Consider the following 13,859-nt stretch of genomic DNA (forward strand, 5'->3'; position numbering starts at 1 on the left):
GTGCGTTGATGCAACTTCCTGTCCCATGATGTCACACTGAGGTGACAGTAAGCCCCGCCCACATCTGCACTCAGACTCCTCTCATTGGACAAGAGTCAGGTGTGAGTGTGAAGAACTAAAAACAGCCACACTGAGTCTGATTATTGTCTTTATTGATGAACACATTGTATCTGATCAATAAAGTGATCAATCAGTACAGCTTCCTCTCTGTTTCATACTCATGATTACAACAACAACCAAACTCCATTCGCCAAAAGTAGGACATTTTTTCTGCTGTGATCTGGACCAGGTCCTGGACCAGGAACAGGATCCGGTGGTCCTGGTTCTTCAGAGCAGAGACACGTTCAGCCACTGCAGGAGAAACACACTGATGTGAAATCAGTCTGATACAAAGTGCAGGTTTGTTCTGTGTTGGTTCATGTGAACAAGCTGTCTGTAGAACAAAACAACAGCTGAACCCGCTAACTGCTACTTACTGCTGCTCACTGTTCTCTCTGCTCGCTGCTAACTGCTGCTCACTGTTCTCTCTGCTCACTGTTAACTGCTGCTAACTGCTGCTCACTGCTGCTCTCTGCTCGCTGCTAACTGCTGCTCACTGTTCTCTCTGCTTACTGCTAACTGCTGCTCTCTGTTCTCTGCTTACTGCTAACTGCTACTCACTGCTCACTGTTCTCTCTGCTCGCTGCTAACTGCTGGTCACTGTTCTCTGCTCACTGTTAACTGCTGCTCTCTGCTGCTCTGTTAACTGCTGCTCTCTGCTCACTGCTAACTGCTGCTCACTGTTCTCTCTGCTCACTGTTAACTGCTGCTAACTGCTGCTCACTGTTCTCTCTGCTCGCTGCTAACTGCTGGTCACTGTTCTCTCTGCTCACTGTTAACTGCTGCTCTCTGCTGCTCTGTTAACTGCTGCTCTCTGCTCACTGCTAACTGCTGCTCACTGTTCTCTCTGCTCACTGTTAACTGCTGCTCACTGCTGCTCTCTGCTAACTGCTGCTCACTGTTCTCTCTGCTCACTGTTAACTGCTGCTCACTGCTGCTCTCTGCTAACTGCTGCTCACTGTTCTTTGCTCGCTGCTAACTGCTGCTCACTGTTCTCTCTGCTCACTGTTAACTGCTGCTCACTGTTCTCTCTGCTCGCTGCTAACTGCTGGTCACTGTTCTCTGCTCACTGTTAACTGCTGCTCTCTGCTGCTCTGTTAACTGCTGCTCTCTGCTCGCTGCTAACTGCTGCTCACTGTTCTCTCTGCTCACTGTTAACTGCTGCTAACTGCTGCTCACTGTTCTCTCTGCTCGCTGCTAACTGCTGGTCACTGTTCTCTCTGCTCACTGTTAACTGCTGCTCTCTGCTGCTCTGTTAACTGCTGCTCTCTGCTCACTGCTAACTGCTGCTCACTGTTCTCTCTGCTCACTGTTAACTGCTGCTCACTGCTGCTCTCTGCTAACTGCTGCTCACTGTTCTTTGCTCGCTGCTAACTGCTGCTCACTGTTCTCTCTGCCCGCTTCTAACTGCTGCTCACTGTTCTCTCCACTTACTGCTAACTGCTGCTCTCTGCTCGCTGCTAGCTGCTGCTCACTGTTCTCTCTGCTCGCTGCAAACTGCTGCTAACTGCTGCTCTCTGCTCGCTGCTAGCTGCTGCTCACTGTTCTCTCTGCTCGCTGTCTTCTCGACATGCTGCTGCAACATGCTGCCCTAACCCTAAGGTTTATAAGTCTTGTCACTTCCTATGTGATCTCATTGACCTTCACTCTCCAGCTAAAGCTAGACGTCTGCTGGAGTTAGCATGCTAACTGTTAGCATGCTAACTCCAGCAGACGTCTCTGTACAGAACAGACTCTGACATCAACACTGTTGTTTCCTCACTGTCTTCTCAGTAACTTAACAAGCTGAACTCTTTTTAATCTTCATCTCCATGTGTATCTACAGTCACCATCATCATCATCATCATCATCATCATCATCACCATCATCATCATCATCATCATCATCATCATCATCATGTCTGTCTTCAGTGACAGTGTGAAGCTTCATACCTCCAGAAGGTTGAGCTCGATGTTTCCTGAGTTGTCTTTGTCCAGAGTGTTGAAGGTGTCTGTGGAGAGGAAACAATCATCATCATCATCATCGCCATCACCCCCCCCCGGTGGGACCGTGTGGTGCATGAGGACTGTGTGGACTCACTGAACATGGTCTCTAGACGAACCAAGCAGCCCACAAAGTTGTCAAAGTCAATGGTGAGATCTGATTCGCTGTAACGAGCCACGAGGACCTGATGGAGGGCATTGTTCAGACTGAACCCTGAAAAACACACACACACACACACACACACACACACACACACACACACACACACACACACACACACACACACACACCAGCAGAGGTCAGAGGTCTCATCCTCATTAATATTGTGTCATAGTGCTTTTATTGTGGAAGGTGTGTTTGTTTTTTACCAGCTTCCTCCACAGCCGTCCTCATCTCTGTGGAGCTCATCGTCCCCGAGTTATCCACGTCCTTCTCCCGGTAGATGTTCTGTCACAGCACAGATGACAACATTACCACAACAACAACAACAACAGGTCACATGATAGCAACAATATTAGCTCTTTGGCTAACAGGTGAGTGAAGTAGTTTATCTCTCATTGCTAAGTCGTATCTGAGGTCCGTCCTATTTACTGGAGCGGTGAACAACGTTTCCATCACACGAGAACCTGATGGACCTTAATGATGTTTCAGCTGTTAGTCAGAGTCGAGAGTTACTGCTGGTCCTTTATGTTTCTCTGGCAGGTGGAAGAACCTCCAGTTGTCTATGATGAGGAGTTAATCATGTGTCAGATGGTTCTGACTCCATGTGGCTCATTCCTGCCTGATAATGGACCCGGCGTCGGGCGTTATCTGTAACATTGATCGTTGCTCATGAAACTGGGAGCAGCCGACCGTTAATCAGAGGCTTGAACAGACGTCTGGTTGTGAGACTCACCAGGAACTTCTCGATTTTGGTTCCACAGCACTTTGAAACTCCATCAGACCCAGTTTACCAGAGCCGTCTTTCTGCAGCAGAAGTTCAGGAGCTGTTCGCTGATGGATTGGACCTTCACACTTACATCATTTTATCATTTCTAACAAACATGTCAGAGTTTAAACCAGCTGCAGTCCTTCAAACATCGTGTTGTTACTGATTAATGGGCTGACAGATGACTCATTGACTCCGACCCGCTCTGTGGTGGAAGGATACGTCCAGCAGGTTGACCATGTTGCGACAGGTGGCGAGGCTGAAGCCGCTGGTCTGGATGTCAGATCCTGTGGAGACAAACAGTCAGTACACAGTTCACAGGTGAGCTGGAGCTCAGCTGAGTGTCTGCAGGTCACGTGACTCTTACGTTTGGTCACCACTTTGTTGAGAATCTTCTGCAACTCAAAGGCTGAAATCTCACAGTCCTGCAGACACAAGCACAGATTACAACCCAATAAACACCTTTATTGTTCTTATTATTTGTATTATTATTGTAATTGTTCCTGTTACGATGCAGCTCACCCCTCCTGCCAGCTGACCAAACAGACTTCTGAATCGATCGTCCACGTCCTCCTCATCAATCTCAATCTGAAACAGGAAGTCAACCATTCACATGTCACTGACAGCCACGTGTGATGATGTCATGTCGTCATAGTGACGTCACAGTAATGATGATTTCCGTCTCAGCTGAACTTCATTCAGTCAAATGTTTAGTTTCTGATTTTCTATTTTTATTGAACAAAATAATTCAGACTTAATGTTTAACGTTAAATCCATCACATGAAGATGAACGGGGCCGCTAACAGCTAACATGCTAGTTGGCTTGGACATGCTAACCCATGGAGCTTTCCTTTTAAATCTTTTCTTTCTTTTAATCTCTTTTAAATAAATAAATAAATAAATATTTCTATTTATTTCCCGTCACACTTTACATTTTGTTTGATGAAAGCTACTGAAAAGCTACAATGAGTGCACGTGCACGGTGACCACGTGCACGTGCACTCATTGAATGCTGAGTCTTCCACAGTGGGGTTGCATCTGAAATTCCATTCTATACACGACATACTCAGCATGTGTGCTATCGCTCAGCAGTATGCATCTTCTCTGACGCGCTGCTCAGTGCAGAAGTGACGCACTTCCTGAGAGCCGGTTGGATTGGAGACGCGTAACCGTGGTAACCCGTGCCAACTTCACCTCTACTGGCAATCTGCAATACTACTCTTTTAATACATCCAGTAATAATAATCTAATAATACATCCTTGATATGCATCCAATAAGAAGCCACACAAAAGTAAATATGAACTGCAGGCGTCTTTGTCGCCAGATAATCATCACGTTTCTGGAAAACTAACGTTAACGTTATGGATTTTAACCTGCACTGTTAGCAGCAAGAGCTGCATTGGTCGCTGTCCGCCGTCGTCTGTTGTGTTGTTGTTGTCGTCACCGCTGCATTGCATTGTGGGATATTGCCGACGTAGTGTCCATACTGTAATATTTACCGGAAATAGTTTGCACCTCATGTACTACTGGGTTCATACTGAGGTTTCAGACATACTAAAAAGTCTCACATACTGTTTTAGCACTCAGCAGCATGTTAGTGTGGGATTTCAGACGTCATGCTAAAGCTGTTAGCGAGCTCATGGAACACGAATGTGGAAGAAACTCCACTTAAAGTTGCTTAATGCTAACAACGGCCATGTTTGTTGTTTACATTCACTGTAATGATGATAATATCTGAGCCCTGAAAGAGGAGGAAGAGGAGGAGGAAGAGGAGGAGGAAGAGGAGGAGAACCCTGCTGGTTAGTGCTGGTTTGGTGCTGGTTTAGCTGCTGGACCAGCATGATGCTGCTGGGCCGAGCATCAGTGATGTTGGTGAGGTGTCCTGCAGGCTCCTTCTTAATGTTTCACTGTGTTGGTCTATAACTTCTGAATGTTCAGCACTTTGGCTGGTTGGATTGTATTTTGGGGGGAACATTGTTGTGTCATTAATAATTTCTCATTTTTAAATTACTTTTCCTGTTACCTGACCTAACCTTACATTGTTTTTATTTTCATAGCATACATGAAATAAAGACGCATTGTAATATGTTCATAAGCTACGTTATCTCCTCTCCAGCTCTCCTTCCAATCAGAGGTCAGCTCTGTCAGGACGGTTTGTTATTGGTGAGCAGAGTTAACGATGAGGAGACAGACGTCCTCTCACCTTCTCCACTCGGCTCTCCACGGGGTCGTCCAGCTCTCTGCAGGAACAAACACAATGTTCATCATGTGACATCACAACAGCTGATGATGCTGCTGGTTCTGGACTCAAACATCATGTGACATCACATTAGCGGAGTAACAACGGATGCTGCAGTTCCTCTAACTTCCACCAGAGGCTGCTGTCATCAAACTGGTCTCTCTACAATCTGACATTACTTCAGCTTCTTCACGTCTCCTGTTGGACACGTCACTGTGAATGAACTCACTGAAAGTCGGCTTGTTTCTCGCTGAACACTCGGACGCAGAAGTCTCCGTTCTTGTTGGGCTCGAAGGTGGACGGCAGGATCAGATACTCTCCGGGAGGAAGACAGAAGCGGCTGCACACTTCTCGCAGGTTGATGAAGGTTTCAGAGCGAGCGGCCGAGGCGTGACGCAGGAAGAAGTTCCTGTTCAGGTGGACGTTCCTCTGACCACAGTACTGACAGAGAGACAGACAGAGAGACAGACAGAGAGACAGACAGAGAGACAGAGAGGACGTCAGGCTGAATGTGTCGCAGCAGAACAAATGAAATGTTGAGAAACAAACTGAGCAGCAGGATGTGAGTGGGTCGGTGGGTCGTGGGTCGTCCTCGTACCTCGTCAGGAACCTGAAACACAAGAGAAGAAGATTGAGACAGGTCCAGAAGAACAGAGACGTTTGTGAGGACGTCTCCTGAACATCGGTCCAAGGCGATGTACTGGACGGGTCTCGCTCAGTGAGGATCCGAAACCTCCACACTGGTCTCAGACTCGTCACAGACTGGACGTATTCATCAGGTTTGAGATCAGTTTTAGAGTCTCTGACGTGAAGATCGCTGAGAACCGGACCAACCGTCCTGAACACGGACGACACCGGCTCTTTGGATCGATGTGAACAAACATCCAGAGAAAACAGACGACTCACCTCGTAGATGGCGAATCCCACCGTGTGCATGTCCTCTCCAGTCTTCCTCAAGCGTCTGCGGTTCTTCTGGATCAGACCCACCACGAAGCTGCAGCCGGCCTCTCTCCGTCATCCGGGTCGTCATCCTCCTCGTCCAGCCGGATCACAAACTGAGGGTTGGTCCAGAACGTGTCTGTGGTTCGAAAACATAGGATCAGAAGAGAGACTCCTCCAGTCGACGGCCTGTAGAAACCTGTTCTGACAGAACCGGCTGTCGGGCCTTGATACGGTTCTGACGGGGATCACTCACTGGGGAAAGTTCCTGCAGCCATCCGGCGGTGGAGCCTCTCCTCCAGCTGCATCGAACTTGGACAGAGCCCACTTGGTGACGGTAGTCGTCGCTCAGGGCGTCCGGCGTCAGGTTACAGATCTCCAGTCGGGAGTAATGCTGCAGGAAGTCGGAGAAGACATCCTAGAAGACAGAGCCGAGGGTTTCACTTCACACAGAACACCTGAGGGGGGAGTCAGGGTGGAGGTCGGGGGGAGGTCAGGTGGAGGTCAGGTTGGAGGTCAGGGGGAGGTCGGGGGGAGGGGGTCGGGGGGAGGTAGGGGTGGAGTAGGGGGGAGGTCAGGGGGGAGGTCGGGTGGAGGTCAGGTGGAGCTCAGGTGGAGGTCAGGTGGAGGTCGGGGGAGGTTCAGGTGGAGGTCAGGTGGAGGTCAGGGGGAGGTCGGGGGGAGGTCGGGGGGAGGTAGGGTGGAGGGGGGAGGTCGGGGGGAGGTCGGGTGGAGGTCGGTGGAGGTAGGGGGGAGGTCGGGGGGAGGTCGGGGGGAGGTCGGGTGGAGGTCGGGGGGAGGTCGGGGGGAGGTCGGGTGGAGGTCGGGGGGAGGTCGGGGGGAGGTCGGGTGGAGGTAGGGGGGAGGTAGGGGGGAGGTCGGGTGGAGGTCGGGTGGAGGTCGGGGGGAGGTCGGGGGAGGTCGAGGGGAGGTCGGGGGGAGGTAGGGGGGAGGTAGGGGGGAGGTCGGGTGGAGGTCGGGTGGAGGTCGGGTGGAGGTCAGGTGAAGGTCGGGTGAAGGTCGGGTGGAGGTCAGGTGGAGGTCGGGTGGAGGTCGGGTGAAGGTCGGGGGAGGTCGGGGGGAGGTAGGGGGGAGGTCGGGTGGAGGTCGGGGGGAGGTCGGGTGGAGGTCGGGGGGAGGTCGGGGGGAGGTCAGGTGGAGGTCGAGGGGGGAGGTCGGGGGGAGGTAGGGTGGAGGTAGGGGGGAGGTCGGGGGGAGGTCGGTGGAGGTCGGGTGGAGGTCGGGGGGAGGTCGGGGGGAGTTAAAGGAGGTGAGGTTTTACCAGAACTCTCCGTCCTCGGAGCGATGACTCAAGCGCTCTCGGTCCTCGTCACTGATGTTACGCCACTGCTGCGAACTGTGGAGGAAACACCAGTCAGTCTACAGTCAGGAGGAGGAGCAGGAGGAGGAGGTGGGGGAGAGGAGGAGGAGGAGGAGCAGGAGGAGGAGCAGGAGGAGGAGGAGGAGCAGGAGGAGAGCAGGAGAGGAGGTGTGGTGGAGAGGAGGTGGGGTAGAGGAGGAGGAGGAGGAGGCAGGGGGGGGGGGAGGAGGAGGAGGAGGAGGAGGGGGAGGGGGAGGAGCAGCAGGAGGAGGAGCAGCAGGAGGAGAGACAGGAGCAAGATGAAGTGGAGGGGCAGGAGCAGGAGTATCTCTGCTACACCCGTCTGCTTCCCCTCCTCTGGATCTGTGTCTCTGCTCCTCCTCCTGCTCCTCCACAGGTGGGAGGCGCCTCACAGTCTGAACACCTGGACTAAGAGAGGAGGAGCTGACAGGTGGAGCAGCTACAACACCTGCGGGTCACCTACTCATCACTCCAGGCTCCGGTCCACTCCACCTGACCCAGGGGTTCCTGATCCGGATCAGCTTCTCCATGTTGCCACGGTACTCCACCTGCAGCCAATCACACGCAGAGCAGAACAATGATTGACACCTGTGGCCGTCAGACAGCTGAAGCCCCGCCCCTCAGGTCAGCTTTGATAGGTGCTTCCATAGACACATACACACAGACGTCTCACTGAGCGGGTCGGCCCGCTGCTGCGATACGTCGACGTCGCCGCCATCTTGGATGTGGCAGCTCCGACCCTTGAACTAATACAAGTCAATGGGTGCTTCATAAACATGCTGCAGTTAGCCACTCCCACTGCAGGGGGTGTGTCCTCTCACCTGGGCTGTACCTGTCACAGAGTAGGCGTGGCCTTTCACCAGCTTCTGTCGGGTGACTGCCTCTGAGTCGGCTGAGCTGGTGATCTGCAACAGAACCACATAATCACACATTCAGAACCAAAATCACCTGAGCCCACACAGGAAGTGATGTCACTAAAAACTGAGCCCCCATGTTGGACCCATATGGCGCCATGTTGGACCCTGTGTGGTTCCTCCAGGCGCTCAGCTCACGTCTATGGAGCAGCCCATCAGTGAGCCGCGGCTCTGAGCCTTCTGGATGATGTGGAACAGGTGCGGACTGGGTCGACTCAGCTCGTGGACCTCAGCGATTCCTCCGGTGAAATCCTCGAAGCCCTCGGTGGTGGATCCTCCGGACAGAGCCTCGTAGCTTCCGTTCAACCTGCGATGACATCACAGTGATCTCACCTGTCACCTTCACTGTGTGAACCGCTTGGTCCAATAACATCTGGAGTGTCAGTCTCTTACTTGGCGTAGGCTTTCTCCAGCAGAGCGCTCCAGAACTCCCTCCCCTCCGCTGAGTGGACAAACAGCAGCTCTCCATCTTTGGCCGGAAGACGGTCGTCAATCACCACGTCAACCCACTCACCAAACTGCCAGAACTACAGACAGAGAGACCGTTAGACAGACAGACAGACAGACAGACAGACAGAGAGATTTCTACCCGTGTACCTGGAAGTGGAAGATGCCGGCGTACTCTCCGTCCCTGAAGCTCTGTCCATGTGGGACAACTCGAGCCAGAACCTCCTCGTTCAGAGTCAGAGAGGCGATGGCAGCAAGCAGCCAGCAGTCACCTGCATGGACAGAGAGGGAAACAGCTAGCTTAGCATCAGCACTGGAAGGAGAGGGAAACAGCTAGCTTAGCATCAACATTGGAAGGAGAGGGAAACAGCTAGCTTAGCATCAACATTGAAAAGAGAGATAAACAGCTAGCTTAGCATCAACATTGAAAAGAGAGATAAACAGCTAGCTTAGCATCAACATTGAAAAGAGAGAGAAACAGCTAGCTTAGCATCAACATTGGAAAGAGAGGAAAACAGCTAGCATAGCATCAGCACTGGAAGGAGAGGGAAACAGCTAGCTTAGCATCAACATTGGAAGGAGAGGGAAACAGCTAGCTTAGCATCAACATTGGAAGGAGAGGGAAACAGCTAGCATAGCATCAGCACTGGAAGGAGAGGGAAACAGCTAGCTTAGCATCAACATTGGAAGGAGAGGGAAACAGCTAGCTTAGCATCAACATTGGAAGGAGAGGAAAACAGCTAGCATAGCATCAGCACTGGAAGGAGAGGGAAACAGCTAGCTTAGCATCAACATTGAAAAGAGAGAGAAACAGCTAGCTTAGCATCAACATTGGAAGGAGAGGGAAACAGCTAGCTTAGCTCAGAGCACTGATTTTAACGAGCAGCACTGAATGCATCATCTGTCAGGCTGCTCCGCCTTCATGCTGGAGGATGTTGTGGGCGTGGAGCCTGCAGATACACACTACACAACACTACACACTACACTATCACGTATGTTTGTATTCACAGTTATTGGTCCAGTTCAGGTTCTGTTACTGGTGCTGTTATTGGTCCTGTTCAGGTTCTTTAACTGGTCCTGTTCAGGTTCTGTTATTGGTCCCGTTCAGGTTCTGTTACTGGTTCTGTTATTGGTCCTGTTCAGGTTCTGGAGTCACACAGCTCCGACTGTTCTCAGTGTCTCCTCCCTTCCTGTATGAAATAACTGGACCTGTCTGAACTCGTGCTGGTGACTCAGGAGGTTCTTTGAGGCGGAGGTCTGTGTGACTGTGTTCAATTACAGGAACCGGTTCTTCCAGTCCGACGGGCTGCACACACAATAACACTGATCTGAGGCTGGAGGACACGCAGAGTTTCTTCCAGTAACAGATCAGAACCGCATCATCATCAGTCCAGCTTCATGACGCTGCACGGACGGCGTTTACAAGACGACTGACTTTCTGCTACTATAATTCAGCCGTGCTGCGTTTACTGTCAGCACTGCTGCGTTCACCGTCAGCCGTGCTGCGTTCAGTGTCAGCCGCTGCGTTCACCGTCAGCGCCTCTGCGTTCACCGTCAGCCGTGCTGCGTTTACTGTCAGCACTGCTGCGTTCACTGTCAGCCGTGCTGCGTTTACTGTCAGCGCTGCTGCATTCACCGTCAGCGCCGCTGCGTTCACCGTCAGCCGTGCTGCGTTCACGTTAGCTGCGTGTTCACGTCAGCACTGCTGCGTTCACCGTCGCCTGCTGCGTTCACCGTCAGCCGTGCTGCGTTCACCGTCAGCGCCGCTGCGTTCACCGTCAGCCGTGCTGCGTTCAGTTAGTGCTGCTGTGTTCACCGTCAGCACTGCTGCGTTCACCGTCAGCCGTGCTGCGTTACCGTCAGCGCTGCTACAGACCAACAGATCAGATGAGCTTCAGCTCTCTGCTCTGATTGGCTGGACTACAACAGTTTACTGAGCAGTAACATATTGATCCATGACGACAGACTAATTCTGTTCAACACGCCTCATGTCAGTGGTGCGTATGTGATCAAACGGGTCAGCCCGACAGTTCAGCTGGTGGTTCGTGGGCCACACCCGGCACTGAAGCGACCTCCGAGCGGCCCGGCACTGTTTAGCAGTTTGACTCCGCCTCCATCGGCGAGTGTTGGTGTCATAATGGCCACACAGCAAAGTGACGTGTCCCATGTGTAGTCAGTTCTGTGCGGTGCTGAAGATCCAACAGTGACAATCAGACTTTGTGGACAAACTGAGAGTGAAAGTTTTGACTCAGCCGTGTGGTTCTGGTCCAACATGGCCTCAGCGGCCTGGCCTGTGAAAACAGATACATGGTGTCGGTGTTGTTCTCACCCAGAGCCCCCTGACAGATGTCGGTTCTGGACGCTCCAGAGATGATGAACTCGGGGTCAGAGGTCAACTCCTGCACAGGAAACAAGAAACACATGCTGCAGGTTATCGTCAGTGTGAATGAGGTGGGTTTGGATCCAGGCAGGATGACCAGAACTGACTCACTGGACCCGGTCCTCCAGAGAGCTGTAGGACGTGGTTATTGGACTAAAGCTCTCTGGAGGACCGGGTCCTGACTGTGACGTCACAGAGGGTCAGACTGCAGCTCAGGACATCGACTGGACCGGTTCTGAAACCTTTGGTGAGCCAGAATCATGTGAACATGAGCCCGGGTAAAAAACAGCAGAATCCTCTTTAAAGTAACAGAAGATGCTAAACAGGGAGAACAGGAAGGACCACATGATTCCAAGATGGCCGCCCCTCACTTCCTGTTGTATTTAGTGTTTTGTTTACAGGAGACGTTGACACAAACTGTGTACTAGTCCTTTAATCAGGTGACGGGGTGCTACCAAGCTGTGATTGTCCGGCTGAGTGAAGGTGAGAGAGTGGGCGGGGTTTAAACAAGGAGAACAGGTGAGCTGTTCAGGAGGGCTCACCTGTTAAAGGAGCAGTGTGAAGGTTTAATATGTCAGTAAGATGATGTCATCACACAAAGTCAGCCTGTCAACAGCTGCTGGAGCCAGAAGAACCGGTTCACCTGTGTGTGAGTGAGTGAGCCACGTGAGCACACCTGAGCGTCCGGCAGGTTTTATGACTCTGAATATGTTTTGAATAAATTACGAACACTTCCTGTTTGGTCCGTTTGGTTCTGGTTCTGATAAAACAGACGGCTCATCTTCAACGTTCACTCTGAACTGAGATATGAATCGTTTCCAGATTAAAATTAAAGACCCGCCATGACTTCACTTCAGTTGTGCTGCCAGTCCAAACCCTCTGATGAATCACTCATCAGGCTCCGCCCCGTTTAACCACAGCTCCAGTGAGAAGGTCCGACTGTCTGTGACCCAACACACTGAAGGACATCAAAGAGACGACGGCTGTCTGTCATCTGTCATCTGTGACCTGCAGCAACATGTTCCTGTGAGGGCTCTTCTGATCTGATCTGATCTGATTGATCTGATCTGATCTGATTGATCTGATCTGATAAACTTGTTTCAGGCTAAGCAGGTGCGGCTGTTTATTCTACAGGAAGCTACACACACTTTAACCGAACTCCATATACAAAGTCATGATTTTTAACTCCTCCCTCTCAGGAAACATGATTAACTGAGTAAAGGAATGATAATCTGACCTCTCTGGTGACGCCGTCGGATCGTCTTCACTTCGGCTACTTATGTCTCCATGTGAGCGGGTCAGACAGATTATTGATGAGAGGAAAGTTTCGATCCTCACTCAGTCTGTGTCGATCTGCTGCACTAAAATCACTTTTTCTTAAATCAGGTCTGGTGTGGTGTTACTTCTGCATCATCAGCTCATCAATGGAGCGAGACCAATAGTCAATCATCAATAATCCAATCCTTTTAGACTGATGACGTCAGTGAAGTGAACTAATAAAAAGTTGAGCTCAGCTTTAAATTGCACTTTTTTTAAATGAAGTCTGGTGTGTGTTGATGAGTCTGTACCAAACTTCATAAGAATAATGAATGTTTTTATCTCACTGACCGTCGGTCTCTGCCAGGACACCCCCCGGACCTTGTAGGAGTTCGGGCCCAGTTCGTTGAAGCCCAGTGAGGACGGCAGCGCCGGGAACGACTCGTCCTGGAACAGACGGCCGGACTCGAAGCAGCGCTGCCGCAGAGCCTCGTAGTCCTGGTTCAGGTACTTCACCGCCTGGCTGTTGGTGCCGATGCCCTGGTTCTTCTCCCGGCGGTGCTGAACGGCGGCCGCGATGCCCGACATGCTGATTGTTCTGGAGCCTGGAGGGTCTGGAGGTTCTGGGAAGTCCTGGAAAGTCTGGAAAGTGTTGGAGTCGGAGAGTGTTGAGGCTGCAGGTGACTGATGCCAGGAAGGGCGCGGCGCCCTGCTGGGATTAAAGAATCAGCCACACAGGTGCGACTTCCGGTAGGTGCCTTCATAATAAAAGTGTTATTGTCAGCACGTAACTATAAACAGCTGTTTGTGATCGACAGCAGTCCGTAGATATTTAACATTCACCCCTACTGTCCCAAACTTCCGCCTGTCACTAAACTAACAGAAACAGAGACACTCAGCAACACACGTGCCTTTATTGTGAAGGCTGTGTGGCGGAGTTCCGGTGTCGTTGTGTGAAACCTTTCAACATGAAGCAGGAAGGGAGTTTCATGTTGGCTCCAGACTAAACTCACAGAAAGTTCATTCTTTAGCACTGGTACACTACCTGTCTCTCTACCTGTCTGTCTCTCTACCTGTCTCTCTACCTGTCTGTCTCTCTACCTGTCTCTCTACCTGTCTGTCTCTCTACCTGCCTGTCTCTCTACCTGTCTGTCTCTCTACCTGTCTGTCTCTCTACCTGTCTGTCTCCTGTCTGTCTCTCTACCTGTCTGTCTCTCTACCTGTCTGTCTCTCTACCTGTCTCTCTACCTGTCTGTCTCTCTACCTGTCTGTCTCTCTACCTGTCTGTCTCTCTACCTGTCTCTCTACCTGTCTGTCTCTCTACCTGTCT

At 51.3% G+C, this 13,859-nt stretch overlaps 1 pseudogene; it reads right to left on the reverse strand.

Annotated features, from left to right (window-relative positions):
* Nucleotides 1-135: 135 nt before the first annotated feature.
* Nucleotides 136-13,250, reverse strand: LOC115583163 (calpain-2 catalytic subunit-like; annotated as a pseudogene).
* Between the last annotated feature and the right edge of the window lie 609 nt (nt 13,251-13,859).

The sequence above is a fragment of the Sparus aurata genome, chromosome 1 (assembly GCF_900880675.1).
Source record: "Sparus aurata chromosome 1, fSpaAur1.1, whole genome shotgun sequence".
NCBI classification, from domain to species: Eukaryota; Metazoa; Chordata; class Actinopteri; order Spariformes; family Sparidae; genus Sparus; species Sparus aurata.